Source organism: Cyanistes caeruleus, chromosome 6, assembly GCF_971803275.1.
Source record: "Cyanistes caeruleus chromosome 6, bCyaCae1.hap1.1, whole genome shotgun sequence".
Lineage (NCBI taxonomy): Eukaryota > Metazoa > Chordata > Aves > Passeriformes > Paridae > Cyanistes > Cyanistes caeruleus.
The window spans coordinates 7094315-7111882 of record NC_141706.1 but is presented as its reverse complement, the minus strand read 5'-3'; the positions used below and the strand labels follow the sequence as shown (position 1 = coordinate 7111882).

Here is a 17568-nt window from a genome sequence, read left to right as displayed (position 1 = left end):
ATGACTGTGGTTCCAAAATCCCAGAATAAGAAACAAAAATTGCACTTATCCTGGAGTTCTTGGAACCTGTGGTGTAACACAGAAATACACAACCAAACCATAGATCCCAGCAGCACCAAACTCAATCAGTTTTATGGGAAATGACTGCACTTCATACCTATCCAAACAGCAGAAATTCTGTGTGGAGTGTGTTGTGTTTCTATTAATGACACACAGACCCATCTTACCCACCACACACACCGTGGGACTGGTACACAAAAATTCAGTGATGCTGGAAAAAGCTTTCCAGCCTGGTAGTGTCCCACAGCCTGTGTCTCACAGGCAGCACAACACTTGAGCTTACACCTACACTGCTCTTTAGCAATCTGCTGCAGATTGCTGCCATGCTTCGTTTCTTCCCCAAACAACGAATTTCAGAATGCAAATTGCTTTTACAGGTGACTGGTTAGCCAGAAAACTGCAAAAAGGCCAGAGCACAAGGCTGGCTGTATCCTTGCTCTTCCCTGCATCCTTCTCAGCTGAAGCCAGGTGTGCCTTGCCTTCCTCAGAGGCCAGCAAAGCTGGGGAGCAAACCACGAGCATCTCTGTCTCTGCAAGCACCTGCAATAACACAGATGTACACCAGGGAAAACAAGGCTCCATGCAGGGTCTCTCAAACACGGCTGTGCCTACTGTCTCTGCTAAGAGCAAACTACTCAGATCACACACTTCCCACCACAGCCTCTTTTGAGAAACACCCATCTACAGTATTGCTTTGAATTGTTTTCTCCTTTTCCAGATCAGCAGCTAGAAACTCACCCATTTTCCATGCTTTTTTTTTTTTTTTTTCTGCAAAGAGAAGGCATTACCACCTATTCTTTAAACTAATTAACTATCCCTTTTAGCTATAATTTCTCTTCATATAAAACATTTGTAAAAGGTCTGTTTTTCCCCATGCCCCCTGTTCTCTCTTCTGGCTCTTCATTATGACCATGCCTAATTGTGATGAGCTGTCCACCATTTACTCCACAGGATTGTATAGAGCTTTGTAATGTGCCTGCCACTGATGCATTTACAATTGGAAGCAGTTAACTCTTTAGTCCTGCCTCCTTGTTCAAAACAATGGGCTGCATGACGAACCAGCGCTTAGCCCCAATTAAAGATTTTTAAAAGTCTCCATTTTAAGCCTGAGTACTCCAAATTGAGCATTTGTCAAAGGCCCAGTCACAGCTTCAAATGGAGAGGGGGAAATCCTACTGAGGAGAAGAATAGGACTATCCCATCAGTTAGGGTGAAAGTTCTTCTCAATCAGCATCTTAACCATGTAATCAGTATGGGATCTATTAGGTCTGGCTTATCCACAGAAACCTGCTGATCTCTACCAGTGTTGCCATCAAACAATGGCCTTGCTGATATTCCTAATTTCAACATTTTTTTCCTGAAAAGAATCTAACTCCTAACTGCTGAAAGATAAGGGAAAGACTCCTTTTATTTCCTTTGGGTAAGGATATGAATATGAAAGCAGCTCTTCTGCCTGTATTAGGAATTCCAATATTTTTGCATCATAAAAGTTTCTCAGAGCTTCTCTTGACATAAACCTATCAAAATACATTATCAGTAGAAATCTCTCTCTCTTCTATTTCCCTTTCTAGATAAGAAACCACACTCAAGAGCCATTTGCAGTTTCTGCAATTCCAAGATTATTTTTCTCAAGTATCAACTCTAAAGTCAAGCTCGTTCACATTCCCATTACAGGGTAAAATCCCTCAAAAGGACGTGAGGGTGGTTCTAAAGACTCTTGTTTTCAACTACTTGAATAATTTTTATTATTTTCATACAAGCTAGCTGCATACATCTTTAGAGTTGACATCTATGGACAGATATGAATTAATGGTTATGCCTCTTGATCAGCTTTGCACTGGACTGTGATTGCAACATGACGAATGATTCTTTTTCCAATAGAAAACAGAACATAATGGTTGACAAATGTGCATAGACAGCTATCTTTCTGTGCAAAAATGTTCATATATTGGAGTCTTGATATTGACAATCTGTCTAAAATAGACTACTTAAAACTTCGGTGCAATGCTGATAAAACTTCTACGTACTTCTTTGTACGTCTTTTTGTCTTATACATTTTCCTTGTGCTCAGGATCTCTGAGGATATCTACAATTAAAAAAGAAGAAAAAGACACAGTTTACTCCTACAAAAGAAGAATAAATTGTAATGAGATCTGACATATGAAAGAGCTGCTGAAAAACTGGAGCTTTAATTTTCATCTGAGTCGTAACAGCTAAGCTGATGCAGCAGGGCCACGCACTTTTTCCACAAATTATAGTTCCAAAAAAAAAAACCAAAAAAATTTAAATTTAATTGTGAAAGCCTTGCTCGATATAATTTTTTAAGAGTAAAATAGTAAAATAACATTTATAGCAGTACTCATTAATAAAAGTAGATTAAATATATTTTTATGCAAAAGAAACCCAGTTACTTTCAGCTATGTTCTTGGACTCTGGGCTTTATAAAGTTTTGGTTTAGGTTTTTTTGTGGGTTTTTTTTTGTTTAAATCAATGCAGTGCAATCAAACTGGTGATATTGCTGTTGGTGTGCTGCATATCCAAGGCCAGATGTGCAAGTGAGTAAGAGCAACAACCAGAAAAACAGAGCAGCACATGAAATGAGCATCAAGCTATTCTAGAAAGCTATACTATTCCCACTCCTGCAAAGGATCCAGGGAGGGAATGGCAGCACAGTGTACCTGAAGCTTAAATGATTTTCAAAATTACAAAAGGATTGTTTTAAAAGCAGATACTATATGGGTCTTTTCTCTCCCCTTCTCCTGTTCATATTTGCTCCCCTACCTATTTGTTTATTCTGTTCTTACTGCTGTCAGAAATATTAGGATCTAAGGTGGCAGAATTACTCCTGCATGTCAGCTTAACCTGCTCTCCTGGGAAATAAAAGAAAACCAAAAAGCAACAATGAAAAGAAAAAGCTCTTCTGTCAGTACCGTATTTTGTTAGTCTGGCTGCTCTCACAAATGGCTGAGAGACCACAGTGGGCAGAATGACTTCCTAATGGAACGACTCAGCTCTATGATCACTGCACTCAGACCTCTGGTTATTCATGTGGGGAAGGTCCACACAAACTGAAAGCCTGTCTATAGCCACAGATTGTAGTGGTTTTTCTTTAGCAGTGCCTTTCCTCTGCAGTGGATAAAGCATGCAGCAAGCTCAATAGCAAACATAAGCAGAATATTTGTTCAAGTTTCAAAACTGATAGTGAAGCTTTAACTCAGACCAATTCTCTGTGCAGATATATCTTTTTTTCCTTTCTTCTCCAATTTGTTTCTGCAACTCTGAATACCAGTCCATCACTTACTCACTGAGAATACTCAGACCTCAGTTATCACGACTTACATTTTCACCTGTCTCTTTACCCATGTTCAGCTGACATATTCAAGCACAAATCCCCAGCAGCAGTGAGCAGCCTCTTAGATAGACAACTTGTTCTTGGATACTAAAGTTTCCATTAGTGTTTAACATATGAATAATCCTTGCTTTGCACTAAATCTACTGGAAAGCAACCCTTTCCTTAGAACAGAGTTTTCTCGAAATATATATATAAACACATTTTAAAAGTTACCAGCTTTCTCCTTGTCAGAGAGTGACCCCAGACAAGTCACCACCCTTTCATAAAAAAATGAAGAACATTCAATATGTATCTTCACAGAAGATTTCTAATCTACACAGGTACCAGACTGTCAATGTCCAAGGCTGAAGACAGCAAATATTTCCTTTCCTTCCTACCCCATCACACCAAATATTGTGCATGGAAAATCAGCTTCTCATGCAGCATGCAGGCAGGATGTGCCCCTTGTGCTCAATTACAGACAAGCTTGCTAAGGTTTCTTAGCAGCAATAACAAGAGTAGCACATCAGCTGTTTTTCACTTGCCAAGGGAAAGAAAACAGCATATTTTCTATATTCTGTCCTTAACTAGTAGGAGAGCACAATTTCCTAATTTGAATCCCTCAAACTTCTGCGTCGTCCTTTGCCTTGGCAATTTCTGTCTCTCTTTCTTATTTCACCTAGGAGAAAGGGATCCTGGAAATTGTTTTAGCCTGAACTGTGTCCTGGGAGAAACCATACAACCCAGCCATGTTATTTATGCACTTAGAAAACAAGCAAAAACACCCCAAACCCATAAATTTCAGCCAGTGAAATGGATTTTCTTCTAGCCTACAAGAAAGCAACACATTTCCATTTGTTAGGTTTTGGAGACAGTCTGGTGCACTAAACAAAAAGGGGGATTTTGTTTTGAAAATAGGCATTGTTCTTAATTTGTGTAAAAGTATCCACCCCTTGAGCTAAGCCAGCATTTTGAGGTGTAGGACACAGTGCAACACTCCCTGACAAAGCAGACAAGAAGAGCATAGGAAATCTTCTGCATCAAATCCAGTTCACAATAAAGTTTATTATTAATACCTTCATAGCCCCCTCAGTTTCCAATACACTCCAATCACAGCTGTGACAGCCCCAGAAGATTGAACCTTTCCACACAATTCTCACTAATATGGCCCGCTACTTGGTCTTATTGTTATTAGAATAATTTGCTCCCAAGTTCTGAAATGAACTCTGTGCCCAAGTAATTAAAGCTCTTAAAGTTTCTAGTCCTTTGTTTAAAGAATTCGTCCTTGTGCTCTCTATGCCCCATCAGCTACCTAATTAGCAGAGCCTTTGCGTGATTAAAAATTCTCACAGAGATTCTGCTGGATATTTGCCTCTCTTAATGAGTGTTTGTGGACAGCTGGGAGCGGGAGCTGGTTCCCTCCTCCCAGGACCTCCAATGAATTCTGCAGACCTCTGTCAGGGCCCAGGAGTGAAAGCTGTCATTTTAGTAATGTGGATGAAAATTGGTCAAAAGCACTGTGGTCCTTGAGGAATGAAAGGCCTTGAAATATAAATGAAGATGAATATTCATATTTGGTTCAATAAGTGCCAACTATTAATATACATGTCTGTCAGTAAGAAAAGTCAGAACTTATTCAATTGTGCCTGGCATAATTTGGCTCCTAATTCACAATTACCTTCCTATTCTTTGCATCACTCTTCAGTTAATTTTTTAAGTTTAAAACTTGCTAAAAAACTGAGAGCGTTGCTATTACCAAAAAAATAGCAATATCTATACTTCTGCTAATTTACTGCCTATTAAGAATCACCTGTGGCTTTTACACACTGGATTTTAACTATCTTGCTCTGACTGTCCACATCTTATTCTCTTTGTCAACACCAGATTTTAAATCAGCCCATTATATGCCTCTGGAAGTATATTCACTTTCTTTATGGAAATTCTCATTCAATTCCCTACCCTCTTCACTATGACCCTGCACTTGATTTCCAAACAAATTCTAATTTCTTATCTGCTTTGACTTTTTAAGGGTATTTCAATTTTTAAGAACCCTAGCATGAGGCTGAAATATTGCAGAGGGCAGTTTTGTGGGGTTTAGGGTTTTCTTTCTTTTTTGGGGGGAGGGAGGGAGTGTGGTGGGAGGGAACAGGAAAAGGGAGAAGGGTTGTCTGGTTATATTTATTTGTTTGTTTTTTAAGTACTTCAGGTTTAGTTTTGAGAAGGGAGCCTGAAGACACTGCAGAGATTCTACCCTGTTCTTTTATTAGCAACTGACTAATAATTTCTGAAACAGAAGGATGGGATTCCAGAAGAACCCAAGAAGTATTCAAACTAGACAATCCTGCTTCACATGAGAGTGATCTCTTATTCAGTGACATTTGAGAAATTAGAGCTGAGTTTCCTAATCAATATATTCCCATTTATCACTTTGTTCCAAACACCTGTGCACTGGGACCAATATGCATACTGGACACTTAGGAGAATAAAACACATTGGAGAAACAAGTGCAAACAAGTTTTGGTTTACAAAGTTAAGATGATCAGAGAAAACAAACATTGCATAGAGGAGTAGTTAGATCATATGCAAAAGAACTGAAATGTATTTTGGATTTCCAGAATCCAGGGGAAGAAGCAGTGAGAAAAATATTTGTTTGCTCCCTTACAACCACAGTATTACAGATCATGTTGAGAACAAAAGCCAGAGATTCTGCCAAACTTGCTGCATCACCAAAAGGTTACACAGTGATTTCATTCAGCTTTACTCAGGAAATCCAACAGGACCAGATCCTGCACCATGTGCCCTGCTAAATGACAGAGGAGCATTTATTGTTTCCAATTCCACTTGGTCAGATGCCTGCTGACTGATAATGGGAATTTGTCCCAGTAAGACAGAGGTAGGAATTGGAGAGGCTGTGGCTGAGTGAGACAGTGTGCAAGAGAGAAGGGTGAGAAGCACTGGGGTCACAGAGGAATGAGACCAGCACCCAAGACAAAAAATGTCCTGGGTATTTTGACACAAGTGACCAGATTCTCCTCTCATTTATCCTGCTGCCAACCCATTTGTTTCAAGGTAGTACATCTGTGAGGCTTGTGAGTTAAACAGCTTTCTGGTCAAAGCTTTTAGGTTAAACCACATTTTTTTCAGAGATTTTCTACCTATGTGTCATCTGGCACCTCTTTTCAATATTTGTGAGTAGGATATTGTTCTTCACTCTGCCCACTAGATGTAGATTTATTTAAGTAGAAAATGGTGATCAGCTGCTCTCACTGGCAGCTTGAAAAATGGAAGTAGTAAGTTAGGACAGGTGTGGGTGCACATTAGTGAGGCAATTAGGTTTGCAAATATTAATTTATCACTTGTAGTAAGGTCATGGATTGTAGATCTATATCCATGATACACCTATTATCTCAAAGGTTCCAGTTCACAGGATCCAAAACAAACACAGGGGGAAGGGGTGTCTCTTTTTTTTGAAAGACTCTTTCTGTTTGCATGTTTTCAGACCAGCTTCCAAAAGCTAACTTCTCTTGGACTGAAATTAAAAACTCCATGACTCCACCAATGTAAAGCACATTAAGCTGAGCACGAGCCACAGGACAGACTAGAGTAAAAAAAATTCAACAAGAGTGGGCTGAAATACTGTAAGCATTTTAGGCTTATGATTAAAAATTACCACAATTCCACAAAATCTATTTTTATGTGTGCGTGCTGGTTCATACTTGCACAGTGGTCATAAGTCACAAAATCCCTTGCAACAATGTGTCATTTTACAGAACTCCTTAGAGTTTATTTGGCTCCTGGGGATTTAATATACTTCCAGTCTCTGTTAGGAGAAAGTGTCATTTGCATCACGACTATTATTGGTCAATTTTCCTTCCTCCAAGTGTAATAAACATTTAAAAATAAAACAAAAAATGAAAACAAAAAACCCCAACAACTACAAAAAACCTGACACAAGTCAATTTAGAAACTACTGAATAAAAACATTTCCAAATATTTCCCCCCCACTTCATTTTCTGTGATTTGATATAGAACATTACCAGGAAGTTCCTTGAACACAGAAATTGTCAGAGCAGAGCAGAGGTCAGCTAATTCTGTCTCATTTGCAGAGATTAGCAGCACACAGGTGCTTTAGAAGGCTGTCCAATATAGTCATGTGTGCAGCTACCACACAATGCACCCCTTATTTTCACAACTTATTGTGCATCCATGTCCACAAAAAGGGATCAGCCCATATTATTTTGATTTTTTTTTTAAAAAATCCATCTGTGATAATACAAAAGTCAGTAGAGGAGGGAAAGAAATTGATCAGCTAAGTAAGAAGTAAGAAAGGCAAGCAGTATTTTAATTTAATGTTTGGGCAAATCAGCTGTAAAGGTGGAATTGGCACCACTCTGCATAAAAATAAACTCTAGATTTAAAAAGATGAATATAATAAACTCCCTGGTTGGGAACCTCCCACAAGGGGCAGACTCCCTCTGTTCTTCATAGTGGAGAGAGTGGCTGCAAATGCACCCCAACACCATGCTCAGCCCACATGCAGGAAAGGAAAGCACAGAAAGGCTGCAAGAGTCACCAAAGTGCAAAAGTTTACTTTCACTGGAGTTCTGCATGCACTCAGATGTGGAGGATGCTACAGGATTTTAATGAAGATACTCATGTTTAAACTCTTTGTGAGCTAATTAATATTTATTCTGCATATTTAGGATCTGATCTGTTCATTTACCTTGCTTTTAAAATGAGCTTTTATTTTCCTTACAGAGGCATGGTGGAAAAAAAAAAAAAGACAAGTGAAAGAAAAAAAAAGAGTGTTTGATTTTTTTCTTAAAGATTTTTTCAAAACTCTTCTGAGCACAGAAGTATTAGGTTCAGAAATTGTGTCATCAACCACACATGCCACAGTAGATGAAAGTCCTGTCTCAAATCAGTATGGATATCTTGGGGGAATCATTATAGGAAATCTGCACAGAAGTCATCTCTTAAGGAGGGATTTGAATTGAGACAGAGAGATAGTTTGACATACAAAGCATTGGGGGAACTTGGGAGACTGTGAGGATGAGAGCAAGGGATGGATAAACAGTAGGTAGACTTCTTTCACATAATAAAACCATCACACGTAGCAAAGAGACTATCTGTGACTAGACACTGCCACAAAAATGCAGTGAAATTGGCCATAACTGCAAAGTCAATAAAATGCCCTTAATCTTTCAATAAACAATTTATTTTTAAAAGTTATTTTGGAGCTATTGAAGCTCCTGGGGTGGGGAAGTAAATGCATTTTAAATGTGCTGTATGGTATGCAGTATCACAGGTTTAAGGTTCATTTTATCAGATATATGGTTTTGTCATTTGAACTCTGGATTAGAAGCCAAAATTCCTCCACTCTAACACTGACTGCTTTTCTGGCTTTCAACAAATCATTTAAGGTCAAACTCAAATAGCTCTCCTCACGAAGGAGGGCAGGTACTATGCAGTACAAGACAGGAAAGCAAAGTTTGCCCTTCAAATCAGTCAGCTTCTGTGAAGCTGGTGCAAAATAGTCACCTACTTTCTTGCAAGGTGTCTGCCAAAATGAATTATTGTGGTCAACATTTGGAAAGAATGAATAATAAATAGAACTGGACAAAGATTTTGGTTTAAAAGAAATAGATACATCTTCTCTAATTTCTCCTGCTGTTTTTTCCATTTTATCCATATAGAAAAAACATACTGACAAACAGAGAAGGTAATAATGGCAAAACTGTAAGTGTTTATAGGAGAAAAATCCCACTAAACAGTCATGACATTTAAATTCAGTTTTTCATTAGGCATTTGCTTTCAAAATTCTTGCACAATATTCTGGCCTCAAAATAGTTGCAGTGACTGGAAATCATCCAGAGAAGACAGCAATGCACATTCCCATTTGTTAGCTTGATCCCATCTCTGTCACTTTAATGTCTCAGTAACTGCTGGGAGGGTGTGGGGAGGTCATTCCAGCAATTGACTGTTTCATCAATTATTACTTACCCATTTAAAAGCTGCTAGGACACTTGCACATATTTTCATTACACAACGGGCCTAAAGCAAATCTCACTGCACAACCTCAAGGTAGCAGGTAGAAATCTGTGCTCAAGATTCAAGATCAGTCTCTTGCTTTGGAGGTGACTTCAGCCTAATTTAGTACAGACTACACAACCCTTTAAGAGATTTTTATTCCTCCTAATTGCATTCTGTACTAACTCCTTTCACAGGACCTTGTAAGGTATATGCAAGTTCAAAATACGTTTATCCCAGCAAGAGGCTTTAAGAAGACAAGTAAAGATATATTTTCAGGATTACCACTTCCAGGAGTGTCATGGAGTTACTTTACCTTTAAGGAAGTTGGAGTTGGTGGGGACTGACTAGAGTCTTTTCTCCTGACCAATTATTGGTCATTGCTGAGAATTGACAGCAGTTTTGGCCATTGAAAGGTGAGATCAACGTGTGAACCCTACCTTAAAGTGTAAAAGCAGAGCTCTCTGGGTTCTCTTTGTTTCCTGGCTGTGGAGGGTGGCGGAGCTCCAGGCCTCCCGTCCCTGCCCAGGCCATGCGGCCGGGCGGGGATGGAGTTGGGCCTGCCCCGTCTCCCGGCCGGGAGATGGGGGGGCCTGGGGAAGGTTTTCTCCGGGCCAGGCCGGGCCGATCTCTGGCTCGGCTGCAGGTTTTGCTGTAACTAAATTCACTAGAAACTGCCCAGTGAAGAAGGAGAGAGGCTCTGGACCTGCAGCAAGCAGAGACAGCCACACTCTCCAGAGCAGCTATGAAGAACTTTCCATCGCAGACGGCTCCAGCTCCTGTTCAGCAGAGATCACCGAACCATCTACAAAAGCCTGGGCAAGATTTTAACACTGTCATTACCCAGATGAGACTTGCGGATTAATCTTTTTATCCAGAGAGAGAGAAAGAGAGTGATCAACATGAAAAGAGACTTTATAAACTACCAGTGACAGGAAAGAAAAGAAGCTTCAGAAAAGGTACAGAATAAGAAGATGCTTTAATTAAGCTGAAATATCTTTCTGTTAAAACTACAGAGATGGACAATGAAGTCCTGAAAAGAACTCCTTTAATTCATGATACAGTATCTAGAGAGGAATAAAGTGTTCAAAGTGTAAATTTGAGTAGTAATTATGGTACAGTGAAATGCTGGAAGACTTGAAGCCTTGAGAGGCAATGAGAAAACTGTTTTCTGGTGAAGCTCACAGAAACAGATGAAGAAGACTTTTTGCCTTTGAATAACTCATCCTTAAAATGCCATCCCTAGACTCATGGCCCATACACACCTCAGAGTGATGTGAGATGGGAGGAGTGAACTCTGATAACAGCAGTTCTGGGAAACTAACATCAGAGCAATGGAAAACTATAACAAAAATAGTTTTCTTGTGAAAAACTCTATAAATTAACAGGAAGAAACTTCTGTTTCTCTACAAAGACTGGTGAAAAGACTGTAGCAGGAATTGGGACTGTTTTAACCATCAAAGTTCCAAAGTTTTTGTCTCTGTTGTCATGTGAACAAGGGAATAGTGGGTAGATAAGAGATGAAAAGGTTTTTCTGGAAGTTTATTCTGGTGTTCTTATTATTGTGGTTTGTCAATAAACTTTCTTTATTCCTTTTAAGTTTTATGCCTGTTTTGCTCTTGTTTTAATCCATATCTCACAGCAAGAAATAAGTAATTTTTTTGTTAGTTACTGGTTTAAAACCACGACAAGGAGAGACATAAAAGAATCTGGATTGGTATTCATTTGCCCCATATTCAGTAGACACACCTACTGCTAGAAGGTGTTCTGCAACTATTTGATTGAAAGTTGGGAGGTTGCACAAGTCCTGAAGAGATGCCAAAATCCACCAACCTGTTAGGAAGTCTCTTCCCCCAGTGAAAAAAAGGATCCCCATCCAGTGCACAGGAAAGACAAAAACAAAAAAAACAAAACAAACAAAAAAACCCACAAAAACACAAACAAACAAACAAACAGGTTTGCACTTTAAGAGGTCAAAATAGCAATGCAGAATTGCTATCTAGAACCAAGACACCAGCTACTGGAGCACCTCTTCTATGAGGAAAGGCTGAAAGAACTGGGTTTGTCCAGCCTGGAAAAGAAAAGGTTTCAAGCTGACCTAACTGTGGCCTTCCAGTACCTGGAGAGAACTTACTAGAAAGCTGGAGAGGGAATTTTTACAGGGACATGTAGTGACAGGACAAGGGGAAGGGCTTCAGACTGAGAGAGTAGGTTAAGGTTAGATAGACACAAGAAATTCTTTACTGTGGGATGGTGAGGCATTGAAACAAGGTTTGAGAATTTGTGGATGCCTCATCCCTGGAAGTGTTCAAGGACAGGTTGGATGGGGCTCTGAACAGCCTGGTGTAGTGGAAGTTGTCCCAGCCCATGGCAGTGTGGTTGGAACTAGATGTTCTCTAAGGTGCCTTTCCAGCCCAAACCATTCTATGATTCCATGATATTTCCTCTAAAACACCCATAAGCAGTGTCTGGAAAAAAGCCCTAATGACACCAGTGGAACAAATTGGAGAGCTTATCCTTCACTGCATGTTTAAACAGATTTCTTGGTAGCTTCCAAGAAAGCCAAGAGTAAACTTGCCACCCATGTCCTGAAATTACAAACTCATTCCACTTATGCAATGATTTTAAATGAAGGCTGAATCATAGATGTGCACGGAAAGTACTCATCCAGCAGCACGGCTCACTCACCTTTGGAAATCCATCCACAGTTTGTTGACTTGTCTGTGTAAACTGTCTGAAAAGTACCTGGAGGGACCTAGGTGACTTCATAACTTGCAGAAACAAGCTCAGGTACTGAAGGAATATCATCAAAGGTAACATTGGAAACACTAGGGAAGATTAATGCTCCAAGCCATTGGAGCAATGGATCCAACCATTGGCATTACCAGGGGGCTCTTCAAGTACTCCTTTCTGTCTTGAAACACAGTTTCTGCCTTTAACCATGCAAAAAGGAAACAAGTGGTGACCTTATTACTCGGAATTCTTCCAGAGTATCTCTGCTAGTGTCCCAAACCTTGGAAAGAAGAGATTTTGCTTCTTATCTCACCCCTTCACATACTCCACTGAAGTGTTCATTTCTGAAAATGACTATAATTTATTGTGGTGGGTAACAGACATTATTCTAGGGTTTATTAGATGCCTTCAGAGTTTCCATCTGGCTTACAGACTAGAAAAGTTGTGTGGAAGACCCTGTTTCCTTCCTCATACCCCCATGGAAACTGAGATACCTTTGCAGCCTGTGTCAGTCTAGAATCCTGTATATAAACACATCCACATAGGCACCAAAGAGCATTTCCCAGTACAACCCAGGTTTTCTTAGCAGACCTCCAGAAACCTTACAGGAGTAGGACTCCACTTTTATGCTTGCTCTATTTCTGCATTCCTCAGTTTTGTATTTCCTCAGTAACTTTTTGTTATGTAGGTAGGAGATTGGAATATGCTGCACCATTTTCCTCTATTCCTTGTGTGCCTCGGGCAACATCTCATTGCTTCATTTTTCAATTAACTTGTCTCTGAACAGTCTCAATACTTTGCCTTTTTCCTTTGGATGCAGTGGTAGAGAAACTCTTTATCACCTAGGCCACTATATTTAAGTACAGAACTGGCTGCTTGAATCTCAAAAAAAGATGACACACAAACTCTCCCCCGTTCCTGCAGACCTGGAATGGAGTCCAAATTCTACAACCTCCACTCTTCTCCATGGAATGCCAAGATGAGACAGTCCTTGGTCATGCAATGACCTTGCCTTTAGAACTCTGCAGTGACTTTATCCTCAGCTGCACTACTGCTCTCCCAGGATACAGGAATGGCTCCCTCTCAGACACCAGTTCTGGGTTTCCCAAAAAATTCTTGAAGTTTGCCACAAATCCAAGATTTTCAGCTTTACCAAACTAATGAGGGTGGGGAGATGAAGTAAAGAGAAACAGTTAGGGAAAGCATATAAAATGATCAGATTCATGTCTCTTACATGCCAAAAGCTCCTATCTTTCCAGTTTCCATAAACAGGCAAGCAGCTCCCCAAAACTACTTTTCCAGTATCAGCCACTAAAATGATTTGTGTTTAAATATATCAGACCTATCTCATTGCATCTGCCTATAAATATTTTTACATTTGAAATCAGATTAAACATCCTGTCCTCCTCAGAAACACGCTGTGAAACAAGAAATGTAAATGGGTAGAAGAAAACTGGCTCCTGGTATTTTTTTTTTTGTATTTTTTTTGCCTTTTTTTTTCTTTAAGAACAAGGTCACATCTCAGCAACTGAAAAGTAGCAGAGCTCCTTTCATCAAGTTTTTAACTAGAAAAATAGTATGCCCATTTCTTTGTAATACACCTCTGGGCTTTTTTATTATGACTTCATTTCCCCTTGTAATATTGGAACGTCTCTATAATTGTAAAAGTGTAATAGAATCTAATAGAATTTCATTTGGAACTCTGAATGGTCTATGCCATCTCTGCTCATTTTGAGTAAAATAATGATTTTTAATGTCCACACATGGCTTCCCATGACCTTATTCAATCTTTGGGTTGATCAGGAAATATATTGATTCAATTACATACTGATGACAAATGAACTAAAAGAAAGAGGAAAAAAAGGTCAGCATATATTTGAAAATGTAAATCTTAGCAATGTCTTTTGGGTTTGCCCAAAAAAAAAAAAAAAAGTCATTTCAAAATGCCATTTGTGGCTAATAGTGTGGAGTTCCAGTTCCTATCTATGAGAAGGAAAAAAATCATTAAAGTGTAAGAAACAGACTCCCCCCTTCTTTTGTTCAAAAATCCTCTTTCCTTTAGAGGTCTGCATGGAATGACCTCCATTGGCTAGAAGACCCTTTCCCCCCTCACTTTATGGAAAGGCGGCTTTGGTTCATAAATACACACATCTCCTCCTGATACACTATTTTTTTCTTTTCTTCCTTCTCCCCCACTTTCTTTTTGTTTTCTTGATAAAACAATTACCAGTACAAACATTCCATCACCAGCACTTCCCTCCCCCCACTGTTTTCATTATGATCACACCTTTATCCCCTGATCTTCAGCCTCAGCCACATAAAATGCCAGGTGGGATTGTGGGCATCAGTGGAGTTGTTCCCTGTTTAATAAGCTGTAAGTGTTCATTTGTACTGTTGCAGTACTTGACTGCACCTCACAGCAAAAACCTTCTTAATCTAGGCTGAAATTTCACCTCTGCTCTGTGAAGCTAGGCTCTGAGCCTTAAAACAAAAACATTTAATTGCTAAGAAGACACGAAATAAAAAGAAATAAAGAGCAGCCCATAAGTGAAGCAGCCACTGTGTCGTTAGATTATTTGGCAATGTGGATTTCACAGGGCACTAACACGTCCCTGATTTTGGATTAACAGTTCAGCAGGTTTCATTACCTTGTTGGGATTTTTCTTTTAGGAATGACCAATGGGACAGTGGAAAAGCACTCAGGTGACAGCTACCCAGTCCAACATCTGGCTATTCACCATGGCAGGCCTGAACAGGCCCATTTTTCCACAAACAGGCCTGAAAAAGGGGGACACAAACAGAGCCCCTCCACATTTGACAATAATTTGCAGGGACTTGAGTTTTGCTATGAAAAAAAATGGCAACAGCAATTTAAAAAAATTAACAGCAATTAAATTAAATTAAAAAAAAAAATTAAAACAGCAATTTTAAAGGCAAATATCTTTATCTTATCAAAGATAACCATCATTTATCTTTGTGCATTTCACCAATGGCTTTTTTGGGGGAGGATTTAAGGAACTTTCAAGCTGTCCTAAGACTGGCACAAGGCTGTGCCACTCACACCCTTTGAGAGCCCCTTGGGATCAGACCCAAGCCTTTAATGAAGGGAATGGTAAATTTGGGAATTGACCTGTTGCCTCAGCCATGGAGGCTTTAGCCACAATCTCTCTTTCTGCAGACAGATCTTGGTTTTTAAATATTCAGCTCTATCATCAGGACACACATGAATGCTTTCAGACACAAAAGCAGATAGCTGAGCATCTGAAAAATGGGATATGGGCACTCCACTAAAATCATGACTTCAGAAGCAAGATTTTGTCCAAAGCAGCACATTTTGTAAATGCAAAATTTGTAGAAAACTGCATGTACTGGTTCCATCAGGCATTGATCCTGCAAAACAAACCACAGACATGGGGAAAGTATCTAGACATACATTTGGCAAAATTAATTCAAATGTGTTATAACAAAAGTTCTCGGTATTTTTTTTTTCTTATTTATTCAAAGATAAGGAAGGTGCCACTTAATGTAAAATAAATTTCTCTTTAGGAATTTAAACCACAAATATTAATTTTTCTCAAAACAGCTTTTGTTTGCATACTCAAAGGGAGAAAGGTTAAAGCAAAAAATTGCTTGTTTCCCAATCTTTGCTCATTTAGGACAAAATTATCATGGGATACATTTAGATGAGTAGGCTGTTTTGCTGTTACTATTCAGTGGAAAATACTGTTCATTCACAATAATCTCTTGAAAACACAGGCTTGCAATAACACCTCCAATCTGCAACATTTTTTGATTGAATGAAACATTGTTGGAGGATTAGTTTGTCTGCAGTGGAGTGCTGCTTTATGTTACTAGTCTTTGGAGTGCTGACTCTGGAGTATTAAAGTCCCTACAGGCTTTTAGGACAGAATTGTCAATCTTCTGGGAAATGAACATAAATTATACATCTTAATTTCTGCAAGCAGCAAGGATGGCTCAGTACAAAAAAAAAAAAAATTGCCTTTTTTTTCAGTGTCACACAGTGACACAATGGATAGTTGCATTAAGTATTTTAGTACAGTTAAGGATCTTATCCCAGATCTCTAAGTTGACTGAAATTCAGAACAAGCCCATCTTTCTGAGCTAGGCATGGCAGTAAAATATGGTGAAAGTCCTGCAGCTACTCTGGGAAATTACGAGAAGCAAAAACAGAATGGTTATATGCTTTTCTTTTAGTCTACCGATTCTTCTCGTTTCCAAGACAATTTAAATGCTGGTACTAATCTAAGCATAATATTCTGCAAAAAATATAAACATTCAAATCATGAGAAAGAAAAGCCAGATTTCAACATTTTGTACATAACTGTAGTACTCAAGATGAGGGAGCAAATACCCATTTAGGCTGAAGTCTGGCAGGATAATGCAAATTCCTAGCAGAGTAACCAGACTTCTTCACGAGTCAGCCACCATGAAGAATTGTGCCCTGTCCTACTTTTCAGCAAACATATAATGGCAAAGTGTGGTAGTGAGATCTCCTATTACCACAACCTCATTAATTTCACAATACATACTGCAGAACATTTGCTAGCATACTCTGAAGTATTATTCTACATTATTTAAGCTAAACTACACTTGTCAAACAAATGACTAAATTACGTTTTGTGATGCAGAACCCTAGATTTTTCACTCTGGCACTGTTTCTCAGCTTCCTAATTGCCCAAACTAAAAATTAGCCTGGAGTTTTTTTGTAGCTACCACACTCAGGGCATTACAACCCAGAGCTGATGCCTGGTTGCTTTGCATATCTACAAGGTTCAGGTGAACATTGAATTAAAGCATGGGTTTTCAGCCTAACTAATGCCTGCCCAGTCAGACACAAGGAACAGATCCTTTCCTTGTCCTACGATACCAGTACATCTAATGGAAATATTAGTATTTACAGGAGATTTCTTGGTTTCATTAGTGGAACTCCAGAGTTGTGCCTCACCTGCTTTTCAAGACCTTTCTGCTGTGACACTAAAGGAAAGGCTGTGCTGTCCCTTTGCAAGGTGGTGAGGCTTTCAGCAAAAAAGGCTTCACCACAGCACCTCTTGTTGTGAAAAGCCTGCTCCACAACACTTTGTTATTGGGATGCTAAAATACAGCCACAAGTGACAAGCAAGACAGCTGAGCTGTCAGTATCATAATTTTCAAAAGATCACCACAGCCAAAGCATTCACCATGGCCACATCCTTAACCTGCTGTATTAAATCATAACAAAAAATATTTACATTAAGCTTCACTGGTCTCAAATTATCTTTAATAACTTGATCATTCAGTTGAGGCACAGAGGAACCCACACCTACACTACAGATACATCTTCTGACAAAGGGGGAATGAAAGAACTTATTTGCTATGTCACTCGGGGTACAGATTGAAAATGTTTTAAATTAACA

General features: G+C 39.2%; 1 protein-coding gene across 3 annotated transcripts in view; it reads right to left on the bottom strand.

Moving 5' to 3' along the window:
- The window catches only part of LOC111930550 (uncharacterized), a 211447-nt gene extending 201194 nt beyond the window's left edge, over window positions 1-10253 (bottom strand). Inside the window, exon 1 of one of the 3 annotated variants that reach the window (XR_015287719.1) lies at window positions 9862-10189. The gene's annotated coding sequence lies outside the window, so the exon portion shown is untranslated. Of the gene's footprint in view, window positions 1-9861 lie in introns of all 3 variants that reach the window. The other 2 variants (XM_086892072.1, XM_086892071.1) reach the window with 2 other exon arrangements.
- Window positions 10254-17568: the final 7315 nt, after the last annotated feature.